This window comes from Adiantum capillus-veneris, chromosome 23 (genome assembly GCF_014529385.1).
Source record: "Adiantum capillus-veneris isolate H3 chromosome 23, ASM1452938v2, whole genome shotgun sequence".
NCBI classification, from domain to species: Eukaryota; Viridiplantae; Streptophyta; class Polypodiopsida; order Polypodiales; family Pteridaceae; genus Adiantum; species Adiantum capillus-veneris.
This window is the reverse complement of record NC_140953.1, coordinates 64,776,562-64,788,755: the sequence shown is the minus strand read 5'-3', so window position 1 is coordinate 64,788,755 and position 12,194 is coordinate 64,776,562. Positions and strand designations below refer to the sequence as shown.

The 12,194-nt window shown below is 42.3% G+C and overlaps 1 pseudogene; it reads left to right on the top strand.

Moving 5' to 3' along the window:
- The first annotated feature begins 6,408 nt into the window (after nt 1-6,408).
- On the top strand, nt 6,409-11,907 carry LOC147427886 (actin-like; annotated as a pseudogene).
- Nucleotides 11,908-12,194: the final 287 nt, after the last annotated feature.

Sequence of the window (12,194 nt, the reverse complement as noted above, 5' to 3'; positions counted from 1 at the left end):
ACTACTAAGGAGAAAATTTCTTTTGACAAGCTCATAGAGAAGCTTACCTCCCAACCAGTCCTCATGCTTCTGGATCTCTCAAAGCCATTTGAGGTCCAATGTGATACTTGTGGTGATTGCCTTAGAGCAGTCTTGCTTCAAGAAGGGCATGCCATAACATATGAGAGTCAAAGGCTCAATATGGATGAACACGTCTTGGGCATTTATGACAAGGAGCTTTTAGCTGTTCTACATGCCCTAGACACATGGAAGCACTATTTGTTGGGGACTCCATTTATTCTACAAACTGACCACCAAAGTCTCAAGTACTTCATGACTCAAACCAAGCTTTCTGACAAAGAAATGAGGTGGACAAATTTTCTTTTGCAATTTAATTTCCATATTGCTCACATTGCTGGGTCAGCACAATCCAGTGGCCAATGCACTTTCACGACGACCAAAATTTAATGCGGTATTTATAGCTACCACAATGATATATCTTCTATGTCTATGATAGATGAGTATGCTACTAACCCTGACTACAGAGACATAATGTCAGCCCTTGCTTTGGGGAAGAAGGAGGAACCATTCACCTTGCAAGATGGTTATCTTCTACACGGCAATAGGCTATGTGTTACCCACTCTCTTTGTGAGAAAGTCATGTATAAATCCCATGCTCCTCCTTAGTATGCGGGGCATAGAGGCATTCAACCTACTCTCCGAGGAGTAGAGACGTATTTCTATTGGCCTACCATGAAAGTGGACATACAAGAGTATTTTTCAAAATGTGTAGTATGCCAAAAGACCAAGTATGATAGAGGAAAGCAACCTGGATTACTCCAACCATTGCCTATCCCAAATTCACTATGGGAGAGTATATTCATGGATTTCATCTTTGGATTACCAAGTCTATCCATGTGAATACGGGAATATGGACAATAGTCGACAGGTTTAGCAAGCAAGCACACTTATTCCTGTCAAAAAGACTATTAAGGCTCACCAAATGGCAACTCTCTTCATATCACATATTTTCAAACACCATGGATTACCGACATCCATCATGTCAGATAGAGATCCTAGAATGACCAGATTTTCAAACACCATAGATTGCCAACATCCATCGTGTCAGATAGAGATACTAGAATGACTAGTAATCTTTGGAAAGGGAGTGCTTATTTTTTGCAAGCTTCTAATTTAGAGCTTTCAAAGAGAATTTAGAGCTTTTTTATCATGATGCTAGTTTTTCATTGTAGCACCCAAAACAACATCTTTTTCAACACACTAATAATCATAATACACCAATACACTTGGATTAAAGACATCAGTCCTAATATACTCTTTATTATTATCCCCATAACAAACCATTTTAAAGTACACTATAATATATATGGAGGATTGCCATTAGCTAGTGATTATGATTAGCAATTAAATGCCACAAACCATTGTTCTAAGTGCTTTTCAAGAGGCTTGTGTAGTATGCTTTGTTAAACTAGTATATAGAAGACCAAGATACTACCTTTCCATTGAGAAAGTGCAAAATACTAAGATTCAAAGAAATTAGAATCTTCATGCATCTACCACCATAGAAGGAGAAGACCTTGACTTGTAGTAGTCTAAACGGTCCCTCTATTGTGTCATTCACAACCAAAGCCATAATTTATACAATGTGAGTGTCTTAAACAAAATACATTGCTAGGAGATACGATGTAAAGGGACTCTAAATGGTACCTCTATTGTGTCATTCATAACCAAGCTTTTCTTCTATACTATAGAAGTTCACTTTAAGTTCTCCTTGCTATGCACTAGGTTGTGAGTCTATCAAACAAAGCTACATTGCTAGGAACTAGTATGTAAAGGGAATTATTGACTTCGAAGGGAGGCACTTAGAAATTGAGAGGAGAGACGAAGCATTGTTAACAAGAGAGAAGTGTATGGAATTATTTTTATTGTTTCTATCTTCATCTCCATCTACACTCTTTATTTATTTTGTCTCCTCTCTAACAAGATGCACAAATGTGAGATGTCACTCATCTAAATAACACATATGACAGATAGATGGTAGGAAAACTTGCCTTGATGCTACATACCCTTACTAAAACTACTCAATTACTTCAAGTTACCTACAAAGTGGTAAACACATTGAAGAGAGCACACAACCCTTACAAAAAGGGGGATCCCTTCATCCTTAACTACTTTTATTTGTATTCATTATCCAAACTCACATATTTGCTGTCATAATAACTAATATCTAATTCTCCTAAATGATTTTCTCATGTTAAACTGATCATTTAATATGGGGAAGTACCAGGGGAGAAAAAACTAGAATATTGGTTAAGCTGGCAGACCGACCACAGTAGGGATCCAAAGGAGGGAAAATAGGGATCCAAACAAGGGGCCATCTGCAAAAGAGCAATGTGAAACAATGGGCTTAAAAGACCCTAAGGTTCAGCCCATTAAGACTTCCAAAATGCTAAGGTTTCAAAATTCAAAGGTTGTGCCCAAAGGTCAAACTCTAGGGAAATTGGATGCTTTGTGTGTGTCCCAAAAAGTCTTCTCAAGTCCTACATAGGAGGGGATGAGCCCAAGAAGTAGGGGATGAGAGAGAAACACAACACACACTCACAAGCTTCCTTTGTACACAAGGGGAAAGAGGGACATATGTCAGCTCCCTAGCCTAGATGCCCACAAGGTGTACTCAAATCCTATTGGATGGCCTTGGAGGTGGACCAATGAGAATTAGGCTAGAGTAAATCTAGTTTAATAAATTTAAAATCACTTAATAAAGAACCAATAAGAATTAAGCTCTCTAGAAGACTATTGGACAGTCTCCCAAGGGGTCCAATGAGCATTCAACAGCCCAATGGCTTGCCTGATTCCTATTGGCCAGGAGACAAAGGGGTCCAACGAGAGTTTAGTTGAATTAATTAATTAGAAAAATCTCTCACAAAAGGGGAAAGGGGGACACATGTAAGAAGGCAATCACTTATGCTGCTTCATTCCCATTGGCTAGGCTTGGGGAGGTCCATTAGGGTTGCAGCATGAGCAAATAGAAAGAGGGGTCGACCAAGAGAGAGAGGGGGCTGATTTTTCAAAGGCATTATCACTTACACACTCACACAATCTCATGTGTGGAGCAAGAAGACTCTCTCTCTCTCTCTCTTCTCAAGATTTAATAAAAAGCTTACCACCTACTCCAAGCTTGTGAGAAGGGAGGCCTACACTAACAACACTTGGCTTTGTGACGCAAATCCAACCAAGAGCCAAGCTTCAATGCATGCTCATCTCCTCTAACATGCTAATTACTAAGCTAAGCTATGATAATATGAGTGATTATGTGAGGAGATGTACATCTTTCTCATAAGAATACTCCTTCTTCCTCTTAATCTACTCTCATACCCCACTAGCTCTCACCATCTTCAAAGGTGTGTGAGGTCTTGGGTCTGAGACCATGAGGGAATTGATGTTGTGTTTGATAAGTGTTTTTCTTAGTGCATGAAGTTTCCATCTTCATTGCACTAGCTAGTGTTGAAGGAGCACAAAGAATTGTATTGTGAAATGTCTCTCTTGATGGGAGAAACCATAATACAAAGCCTTTTGGAGGGGGGACAGGCTCCATGTAATCCGGTCCTCAACTGTTGGCAATAGCTTAATTTTGCTCTCTTTTGAAGTATTTTTCATGCTATCTAACTAGGTGTTATGCTTTGTGTTGCTCTCCACCCAAGCACTCTTGTTATTCTCATTAGGAATCTATTCTAATGAAATGCTCACTATGTTCATGCTATTTTCCGCTACACACAAGCTACTTGGCCAGTAAATGTTACATGAGCATTCACTCAACAAGGAGATCAAGCACATTTGACACCATTATCCTAGGGAGGCTCCACATTGATAGTAATCCGTTGATTATTTTAAGACGTAGAGAAAGACTATGGATTTATAATTTGATCTTTACCATAAAAAAACCTACATTTGGATCCAAAAAGAGTGCACAATAATGTGATTGGGAAAATAAAATCTCATTAGAAATAATTTCATTGCAGTTATCTTTCACTAGTGTCCTAGAATTCACATAGTCTATTGATGCTTCTTACATGTGATATCAAACTTTGTTTTTTTTCATCTATTGTAGATCTAACACAAGCCTTGCAAATAAGTAATGTGATTTTTACATAGTGGACTCCCTGGGGATATTTATACATTTGAAACTATAATTTGCATATGCTGCGTTAGCTCAAAAAACTAAATCTTACTTTAGTTACACCTTCTAGGGCATACTTTGAAAGCAATGCATTCTAAAATGAAATATTGTAATAGCAAATTCTCCCTAAGGTATTAAGGCATAAAAATGGCACACCCATATACAAGAGCACTACCTAGTGTCACACCTAATTTAAAGCTCTGCCTAGTGTGACACCCATTATTGATGCAATATAGACATCATAATCCTTGTTACATTGTTTACAAAAGGACAGCTTGCACCACTTGAAATGCATAGCTTGGGCAAGTGCAAGAATAGCCTTGTTATAGGAAACTAGAGAGACACTTTAATAGAACCATCTGAGAATCTTATAAAAATTTGTAAATCATAAATTTTGGAGTGTGTAAATTGTTTTGATTAAGTGAAGACATGCTCCTCAAGACTAACTCAAAATAATTTATTGTGTAGGCACCATTTAATTTGGCCATAAAGTCTCCATATAACAAGCACTATAAGAAAAAATAACAAATTTTACATTGTAGAAACAATCCCAAGAGACCCAAGAAATATAAAGCACAAGTGTTGAACTTAAAAGAACCATATTCCAAACTTTGCTCCTGGTATATGAAGCCTTGGCTTTTAAATATTCATACAACAATAGCTCACAGGCCAATGGCTTGAATGTAGATAGTCTATAAGCTTATAGAAGAATAACATTTTTAATGTTTGAGTGATGTAACTGGTAAGTGTTGAGCTCAAAGCTTGGTTTTTAAGATCTAGATCAAAACAATTTGGCTTCCAGATCTTCATATAGGAAGAGCTCACAAACAAAACGAGACAATTTAAGAGTTCATAGAAAAAGAGTTCACAAACTGGATCCTTATAATAAGATTATAAATCAAGGTGTAGTACTAAAGGTTTTGATTGCAACAAAAGTTTTCTAGCTAGGCATCTTTGCATGCATCATTTGGCTACTTGTTTAGGGGTACTTTCAATCTTACCATTGTGGTGCTAGATTCTTTGCTATTCTGCTATCAGATTCTTTTATATATGTGCTATGTAGTACCAACGCCATACTCAATTGGTTCTTCCATAACTATCCAATTTCAAATATTGCCACTCATAAGTATCAATCCCTTTCCTCAAGGTTTGAGGATTGTGCTAAGTTTGGTAAAATCATTATCTACAGTATCAAGCTCAAAATTGAAGATTGTGTAGAGTTGTGCGGACGATCTTTCATCTCTCAATGACATACTGAGTGAAAAACTCTTCTTCCAAAATTATGGGACCAAAATGGTTAAGAAAAACACGAAACTTCCCAAAATATCGCTCAAAATTTAAAAGTTCTCAAAATACTCTTTATGAATTTTAATGCATTGCTCCAAATTTTGTGTCTTTTTGATAGTAGAGATCCATCCTTAAGTGTCATATTTATATAAATTGTCTACTCAGAATAATTCATTTTAGCTTGAGAGTCCACAACTCCATCCAAAGCCATAGTTTTGTCATCTTCGGTTGAGGGATAACTCATCTTTTTATCAATAGCTAGAAAGTTTTAAGGAGTCTTTTTGGGAAATTTTGGAAACATACAAGGGGTATTGTGAGAATGTTTGGAATTTAAGGGGTTTTTCAGGAATTTTCCTTTGCAATAAGTCTCCAAACATTAGAAAAATATGTTTCTGTTGGGCTTCTTGCAATCAGTCTCATAATTTTGTCATCTGCGTTTTTGACTCCGTGCATCGTTGACAGCTCGCAATCCATCCGCGTGTGCGCAGACAGACTGTGAGCTCTTTCCCTAGCCATTCTTCAAATTTTTAGGGTATTTTGGTTACTTTTTTTTATAGAAAATTGACACAATTAGAGGAAACGTGAGACTCCCCTACAAAATGTCAATATTTTAAGGCTATTTTGGTAACTTGCAAATTGATAGACGTGTCAATGAGAGGAAACGTGAGATCCTTAGCAAAGCTCGCAGACCGTCCGCGTGCGCGGACGGATTGTGAGCTCTTGAACATGCTAGCAGCTAGAGCAAACATTGTAGATAGATGTTGGCAGGGTGGTGATGCTAGCAACTAGAGGCCGGGTAGCTACTCCCGTTACACTTAGCACATGGATCGACAGGCAGCAGAAAATGTCATTGAGCCAGTAAGAGGGTGACAAGCAGGCGTGTGTGACCTCACAGCGAAGACGGGAGGGCTGTCAAAAAGAGGAGGAGGAGGACTGAGAGCAGCATGAGTAGGGCTGCACAGGTTGCCTTCAAGCAGCAAGGGAAAGAGGTAGTGGTGGTGCAGGGGCCGTCAATTAGCACTCAAGTGCGCCGGCGAGCGACAGGAGATAAGGCAAGTGAAGAAGATCGGGGAGCACCACAGACGGAGAGTGAGAGAGAGAGAAGGAGACACACACACGATGTGGGTGGGGAGACTGTGAAGTGGCAGCTCCCCCTATACAGTATACTCACTATAAGTATAGGGTAATAGTGGGCGGGCGCCCATGACCTAGGCGACCGGTCAAGGCACATAGGCCTTAACCCCAACAACCTCCCACTTAAAGGCCAATGTGCCTTTAAGCAAGATCTACTAGTGTACAACTAATAGAAGGTGAGATATTCTCTCAACCTATGCCCACTGACTCTCGATGAGCTAGTGCATCCGGCTCTGCTGATAGACAAACATCCCGCTGCGGAAGCCACACAGAGCTAGCTCCAAGCTCTGCAAAGAGTCTACAAGAGCTCATGCACTCCTGCAAGTATCCGTCCAATACCTGCAAACCTCCCCTATGCTCTATGCCGAGATCAGTCATCGAACAACTAATCAACCCTGCTGCAAATGCTCCCACTGCAGCTGCTATGTCGGGCCTCGAGATCAGCATCTCATACATGAGGACACCGAACGTTGATGCAACCCTGGCAACCTCTGCCACCTCCAACTCAGAACTCAACTCATGGAAATCCTGTCCCCTATCATAGAGACCATGGCACTCTGACTCCGAGCTCTGGAGTGACTCCTTGTGCCCACCACATATCACATGTGTACCAAGAGTATCCATCTGTCCTGAATCTGCATCAAGCTCTGGCATAAGCATATCAAGAAATGACTCCACAATAGCCGACATCTCAGCATCCATGTGAGTCATCTCTGTCATCACCTCTGATGACTCATCCTGTTGTGACTCACTAGAGGTATCCCACTCTACCTGTGCATCCGTAGACGCAACCTGCACAACAAGGTCACTGCTCTGCACTCCATGCAAAGCATCCTGCAACCCACAAGCAAAAGAGACTCGACTGCTCTCTCGTTGTCTACCTGGCTGCATGATCACAGAGACAACATCGTCTCTCCCGTGATCCACATGCAATGGGTAACCTGTACCACTCCTAGCACCTCTCACAATCACTAGCGAACCCAAATGCATCACAAAATCTCGCTCTCATAGCGAAATCTGACATCCACAATCCCGTACCTGTCTGACTGAGATCAAATCCCGTCTCAGATCTGGCACATAACGCACATGACGCAGGGTAAATCTCATACCACTGGGCAAGGACAAACATACATCTCCTGTACCCTCAATGTCATACACAGCACCATCAGCCATGTGCACACAACCAAGTCTCCCACTAGAAAACGTGCTAAACCACTCACGATGCGACGTGACATGGAAAGTAGCATCTGAATTTAGTAACCAATGTGAAGACAATGTGCAATCCGATATGCAATCCATAGACATAAGATTTGAAGACAAGCTAGATGTCATTGTGACATCGCCGTCACAAGCATACTCAGTAACCACCGTACTGATCTCACTAGCATCTGTCGTGTCCAAATCTGCATCACGCATCTGTCGCCTCCGTTGTCTCAAACGCCTGAAACATCGACGCCTAATGTGCCCTCTATGTCCACAATGCCAACATGTCAAGTCTCTATGCCGTCGAGACTTGCGTGTGGGATCAATCTCTCCCATGGACATAGAAGTGGGACTAGACTCCCCTGTAGACATGGATGTCGCGTACATAGCATGTAAACTCTGCCATAAAGCATGAGTTGTAGTCTCCCTCGAGACCTGCCAGTAAATAGACTCAACCAGATGCAAACGAATCGTAGACATTGCTAACTCATCAAGATCCTGCCAATCATCATCACGCATAGACTTGGGCTTCACCGATAAATCACACAAGGGTTTATCCTGCCCCAAATCCGCCAATGCAACAACCATATGCTCCTTCTAAGCAACAAAATGTGCACCATCAAACTGTGTCAGACCATAACGTTGGAAGTCAAATGAAAAATCAGCCATAATGCTCGCAAAAGAGCAACCAACAATGAGTAGCAAATGTCAACCAAATCAGCCCTAAACTGGCTCGAATCGCATCAACAAAAGTCTGCAAATATGGCTGTAAAATATGGCTGCAAATCAGTCCCAAAATTCAGCTCTTAAATAGATGCATAAACAAGTCAAAAACGTGTCCCAGATCAGCCTACAACTGAGCCATACATGGACACCTGCAAAGAGGAAACAATGGCTGAAAATTCAGCACCCAAATAAGCCCTCAAACCTGCCTGTAAACTTGTAAACCTGTAGCTGAAACCTACTGAAAAACCTCAAGCCATTAGTGCTCGAATCCAGCTACCTAGCTCGTAGCCACACAAGCATACATCACAATACTCACTCCTGTGAGTGTGCCAAGATAATTGTACGCATGTCAAACCCGTGAGCTAATCACCAAGCCCACACTGTGCGGTATCGATGCATACACATGCACAAATCTCCCACCTACAGAGAACACCGCACGCAAATGCTGAGTGCAACCCGCAATCTCTACCTAGATCGCATAAATGATACGCATAAAACTCCTGGGAAAATTTCGCTAGAGTTTTGTCAGTAAAACAGCCACAAAACCAGTAACCAAACTGACTGCACGCTCAAAACCATGAGCAACCAAAGCGCATCAAACCGCACTCCAAATGCATGCACCAATCTCCACACTTTGCATACATCATTGCAAACACCTGCAAATCTAGTACACAAATATCTGCTCTACCTGTGACTGCCAAAAAACATGCTCGAGGCATACATTGCCGAGCTCAAAATGCAATCACATTAGTCTCTCTGAGCATCAAACCACATAAGTCATACTTTGTATCCTCCCACCTGTGAGAAAACTTGCAGCAAATATCACTCTCACATCTAAGAGCAAACCATGTGTGGAATCCTCGACACACAAGAAACAACTGCTGCTGCAGAAAATTCAGCGTTAAGAATTTTAAAATTCTGATATGACGAGCGCGTCCGGAGCGTGCCAAAACCCCAAGGTAGACTCCTGGATCACATGTATCCGAGTCCGGGTGTGAAAGCTATGCCAAAAACCTCTGTTTCGACCCAAAAATGCAGCATAAACTGCCAAAAGAGGGCTGAAAAATGCAGCTCCTCAACCGTAGCTCGAATGAAGTTTTTGATGGCTCGAATGGCTTCAAAAGGGGGGTAAAACGCCAAGACACCTAGTGGAAACGCTCTCGGAAAGCTGAATTTGCCGATGCCGAAGTCGAAACCCTGTTTGCACTCTTGAAAGTGCGCACGCGCGCGGACGCGATTTCGAGAATGAAACTGGCTCTCCGCTGTCGTCATGACTGTGCACACACGCGTTCCCTCCGCACCTACGCTCTGATACCAATTGAAGGGGATCGGGGAGCACCACAGACAAAGAGTGAGAGAGAGAGAAGGAGACACACACACGATGTGGGTGGGGAGACTGTAAAGTGGCAGCTCCCCCTATACAGTATACTCACTATAAGTATAGGGTAACAGTGGGCGGGCGCCCATGACCTAGGCGACCGGTCAAGGCACATAGGCCTTAACCCCAACAGCAAGAGCACGCGAGGGCCAATAAAAAAAAAGCAGACATTGCTGGTTAAGGGAAGAGAAGTTGGCGATCAGGAGCGGACGAGGGTAGGGGGGACATCAACTGGGGCATCAGAGAGCCTCTGAGCAAGGCAAAGAGAAAAGCACCTTCGTAAGCAGATTGCAGAGAGACGTGACGAGGTGGAAGAGCCTTGAAGGTGAGCAGGAGAAAGAGGCCAGGTGACGGCTTTTGCAGATTTTGCAGCGCTAAAGAGGAAGTTGACGAGTCGTTTTTGGCAAGGCATGGGCTGAGCAGTTGGTGCCGTACAGATGACGAGACCAAGGCTCTTGCTAAAAGGCATGATGGCGAGGTGATAAACGAGGGGAGCTGACGTTGTCGACAACACAAACCCCACCCACATCTCTGGAGATGTGATTCCCTATGCATGCCCATTACCTCGCTGCTTATAACGGCTGCAGAACATGATTGCACAAACCCCACCCCCGTCCTCTGCAGATGTGATTCTCTATGCATGGAAATGCAAAGACATGCTACATTGTTCATCAAGGAGCGCGCGCGTTCAAAAAGCTGGAATCAACACCCAAACACCTAACACATGCACAAGTTCATACAAGTATAGGCCTAGCACTGCAAGTTCATACAAAGAGTGCAGGATTTTATATGGCACATGCGGTTTCCTGTCTTGCGCGTGTGTGTGTGTGTGCCCGCGTACGTGCGCTTTCATGCAAACACGTCCAAAAGAAAATCAATGTCCTAACAACTTTGCACATCGCTGAATGCATATGGACGTTGAGGTCAAAAATACCAGACGCTAGATGCAGATGGACGCAGAGATCAATCACGAGTTTGCAGATCACTGAATGCAATGGACCAACATCTCTTTGCAATCTAGAAAAATAGGATTCAAAAGAATTAGTGTTGTGGATGACATGTGCATGTGTAGGATGGATTTGCGAGGGATGATGCACCAAGAGCAGTGTTTATGAGCATTGTGGGGAGGCCAAGACATGCCGGTATAATGGTCGGCATGGGGCAAAAGGATGCTTATGTGGGGGATGAGGCACAATCCAAGAGAGGTATTCTGACATTCAAGTACCCAATTTACCATGGCATTGTCACAAACTGGGATGATATGAAAAAATTGTGGCACCATGCTTTCTTTAATGAGCTAAGAGTAGCACCGGAGGAGCACCCTGTCCTCCTTTACAAAAGCTCCCCTTAATCCAAAGGTGAATCGTGAGAAGATGACACAAATCATGTTCGAGACTTTCTATGTTCCGGCCATGTATGTTGCAATCCAGGTAGTCTTTTCTCTCTATGCGAGAAGACATACTACAGGTAATCGCTCTCTCCCAATTTCCTCCATGGTTTTAGCATACAAACATGAATCAAATGTTAATTTCAAAAATAAGATTGTTGCACTGGCTTCTAATGCATATGGCATTACCATTTACTGAATGTTCTATATGAGCAACCAGGAATTGTGTTGGACTTTGGAGACGGGGTGACCCATGCAGTGCCCATCTATGAAGGGTATGCCTCTACACACTTTCTTCTGAAATACATGTCTCCATGCACGCACGCGCGCACACACACACACACAAAGACCTATGTAAATGCATGTCCATCCATGCAGCTATGCCCTTCCGCATGCAATCCTGCGGGGATGGACTTGGTGGGAAGGGACCTAACAAACGCACTGATGAAGATTTTGACAAAGAGAGGCTACTCCTTTACAACAACGACAGCAGAACGGGAAATCATGCGGGACATGAAGGAGAAGCTGGCATATGTAGTCCTCGACTACGAGCAAGAGTTGACTCCGATTGAGGTCAAAAGTACCAGACGTGCCCATTACACTTGTTGCTTATAACGAATACAAAACATGATTGTACAATGATATGATCGCCAACATTGTGAAAGGACAGCCTCCATGGTTTTAAGCTTCAATTTCACGTTTGTCTTGTTGAGGACATGTTTGCATAGCGATTAATGACCATCGCTAATTCTTTTTGAGATGGTAATTAACGGGCACAACTAAGAACAAGGTGTTGCAGGATGTAGTGAAAGGATTGATGCAAAAAGTGTTAGTAGTATCGCACCGCACCCTGCATTTCTAATGTATGTCAAAGACCTTCATTAAATATGGTCGCACTTTGA